This window comes from Pseudoliparis swirei, chromosome 19 (genome assembly GCF_029220125.1).
Source record: "Pseudoliparis swirei isolate HS2019 ecotype Mariana Trench chromosome 19, NWPU_hadal_v1, whole genome shotgun sequence".
Classification (NCBI taxonomy): Eukaryota; Metazoa; Chordata; class Actinopteri; order Perciformes; family Liparidae; genus Pseudoliparis; species Pseudoliparis swirei.
Window position 1 is genome coordinate 10,409,116 of NC_079406.1, and position 3,459 is coordinate 10,412,574.

At 38.9% G+C, this 3,459-nt stretch overlaps 1 long non-coding RNA gene across 1 annotated transcript; it reads left to right on the plus strand.

Annotated features, from left to right (window-relative positions):
- The first annotated feature begins 651 nt into the window (after window positions 1-651).
- On the plus strand, window positions 652-3,095 carry LOC130209486 (uncharacterized). Its single transcript, XR_008834628.1, has 3 exons — window positions 652-739; window positions 1,395-1,466; window positions 2,986-3,095. It is a non-coding gene; the product is annotated as an uncharacterized LOC130209486 (long non-coding RNA).
- Window positions 3,096-3,459: the final 364 nt, after the last annotated feature.

Sequence of the window (3,459 nt, forward strand, 5' to 3'; positions counted from 1 at the left end):
CCAGCCCTGGCAGAGGGGACACGTGCAGTAGCAACATCAGCTTATACACCATCACCAACTGTGTGTGATTAAATAAGATTTTTTCTTTTAAAACCGGGATGTTACGGTAATAAATTATTTACGTTGAAGTCTAACAATACCTCAAACTTCACAAAGCAATGTTAGCGGCAGCCAAAAGAAGAGGGAACTCTTACGAAAACGAGCCATAATTCGACAGTAGCAACACAATTCAACACTTACCTAACTCGTACTTCTGGCGCAAAGAGCTGCAGTTTTGAAAATACCAGTTTGAAAAGTCGAAGGGCAACAACTTGGAGCATCCACCGCAGTTACAACGTTGTCTGATGGTGCGCGGATCCGGTGCGCATGACCAAACCGAGTGCGACAGGAGGGCGGATAGGATCAACTGCTCTCTGGGATGCTTCGCACTCCGCTCGTGGTGGTCATTGCCTAACTTTGCTCACGCTAGTCTCAAACACAACAACAACCCTCCCCCTTCTCGCTCTCCAATCACAGGCACGTCCACGCGTATCACACACCCCCATATGCAGCTCCGATGCCTGACGAGCCAATAGGAATTGAATTTGGATTTGCTTGCTGCGCTGTTTTCTCCTGTTCTCCGCTGGCACCACGGAGAGAGGACACGTTTTTACTCCAACTGTCTAAAAACTGCCTAAAAACTGCCTAAACTGTTTCGCTATTTACATTTCTTTTGTTACTTTCGCAAGTGGAAAATAAGGTAAGAAAAAACGTCAGATCTAACTACAGTGCTGATAAGACAAGACACTTTTTATCGACGGTAGCTTCATAAAGCTCGTTAGCTTAGTAGCTAACGCTAGCTACTGCTTAAGTGACCATGTGCCCCGAGTGGTGTCTTAGATGTTGTGCACCAAGTGTTAGTAGTTGTAAGTAATGTCAAACGTCTTATATGATGGTTTGTTTACGTTTCTTTCACGTAATATTTAGGCAATTCTAGTTGTGTCAAGTTAACATGTACTTTGACCATTTGACCATGTGCACCAAGTGGTCTAGTTTAAAGTAACATTAAACATCTTAGACTATGAATTATCAATTATTCTGTTTATGTAGTATTTAGGCCTTTTCTTGTTGTGCCGAGTTTGCGGCATTTCAAGGCGATACAGATGTCTGAAATGGCACGTGCTCTTTTTTACACACTGGCTACAGTTAGCCCGTTAGCTAAGTACCGCTTATTTGACCATGTGCACCAAGTGGTATAGTTTAAAGTAACATTAAACATATTATACTATGATTCATCAATTATTCTGCTAACATAATATTTAGGCATTTTTTTGTTTTGCCGAGTTTCTTGCTGCATTTCAAGGTTATGCAGATCTCTAAAACAGCATGTGCTTTATTTTTCCCTCTGGCTACAGGTGACATTGAACCACAGGCCACTCTCGGGCTTGCCTTCAACGACCAAGACAGTTATTCCACCACAGCCATTGGTATGTCACATCTTACATGCAACCTCAGCTTGAGGCTGTTGGCAGGTGTGTGCACCGTGGGTCTGTGAAGAGTCAACATTTCCAACAGTCGGCTAGAATGGCATATGTTATGCCAAAGCTTATGTGGTATGTTACTGAAAAGTATCAAAACCTATGTTGATCATCAGATTCTGCATAGACATGAGGCAAATAGTTACTATCCATGTTGCTTTTCAGACTGCAAACAAAAATTCACTAAGTACAATGCCTTAAAAGCTCATGTCTATCGTTCCCACAACAGCCCTGTTTCACAGTTGGATGACACACAACGGTCATTTGTGTGTGATGCTGTTAATTGTAAAAAGCAATGCATTGATCTGAGAGATCTTCTTACACACCTCAAAGTACATTTGAGTAAGGATGAGGTAATACATTGCCCATTTAGCAATTGTAACAAGACATTCCAAGTGAAGTCATCATTTACATCCCATGTTTCAAGAACACATAAACATGACACTGATGTAAATACTAGAGTCACATACTCTGAGCCATCTGTATCCTCTCAGATTGAGCCCAATGAAACTGGAATGGTCCAAAGTGAAAATCTCTCTCAGGTCACGGAAGATATTGATATTAGGTCTTTGTACGTGAGAAATCTGTCCTTGTTTTACATGCAACTCCAGGCAAAGTATCTTGTTCCATCTTCAACTATTCAAATGATTGTTGAAGAGATCAATGGTTTAAATGACATTTGCCATCAGAACACAAACGACAAGATTAAAGAGACACTTAAAGTTAATACGAACATGTCAGATACTGAGATAGATTCAGTTTTTCAGAGTCTTTGGATAATTTTCATTCTTCATTCTAGGGATATGAGCTGAATATAATATATCTTTGAGTTTCAAACGGTATTTCCTACTTATTTTTCCTTCTTGAAAGATATTTCTTCATTTTCACCCATGATTCTCATTTATTTAATGTATCCTTTTTTCAATTTAAGTGTCACAATATGGGATATGAAATAAATTTTACTTTAAGTAATTAAGTCATGGCATTTCGAAGTCTGATTAAGGATTATACAGCAACAATGCTGTTGTCAAAGTGTGCAAAGTTTTCACTTGTTGAATTCCAAAACATGTATTCCTTAAAGCCACATAAAACAATATTAAATGCATTTTATCACAGTAAAATGACCCCTTGCAATGTGAATCATCCCTGTGGGTCTTCGTTCAACCAAACAATTGCTAAATATCTGTATCGGCCCAAACAAGCTCCTCCTCTGCCCTCCTCATCCCTTTGACGCTTCAACTTCAGTCAAAGCGCCTCTGAAACGTCACATTCTGCAGTCAAACCTTTACAAATTTCAGATCCATGGCGCGAGTGCCTCAAGAGAAAAGGTTAATTCAAAGCAGTTTGCCAAAAACTAATTGTTAACTTTGCAGCTAAATGTTATTTCACTAACTTTGTCATGCCAGAATTACTTATCTAATTACTCTGAATATCGTATGTTACAATTTTCTTTCTTTTTTTCCAACAGATGCATCTTCAAAATAAACCCAGATCAAGGGACCAAAGTTGCACGGAAAGGAAAGGGACGTCAGTATGCTGTCAACCCAAGGGTGCTGAGCCTCATTTCGGTTATCGCAAATTTTGACAATAAATCAACAGACAATAAATATATCCATTGTTCAGTCCAAACCAGCTCCTGTGTTAGTTTTGGAAACAAGAGCAAACCAAGGTGCAGCATTGATTTCTGGTTCTTGTTTGTTTGTTGATTCGTTTTGTCCTGTTGTGATGGTTTGCTTAGCGCTGTGATCAGTGTCTTAACAGGCTATTAAAATGCAGTAAAACTTTCTATGAAGCCCATGTCTATAATGCATTATAAAGATACTATTGCATTATAAAGATACTTGTAATGCCTTATCTGCTTCATAGCTACAATTATAGTTCTAAGCACTCAAGCACAAAAATATTTATAAAACCACATTACAAAACGTTTATAATGACTTAT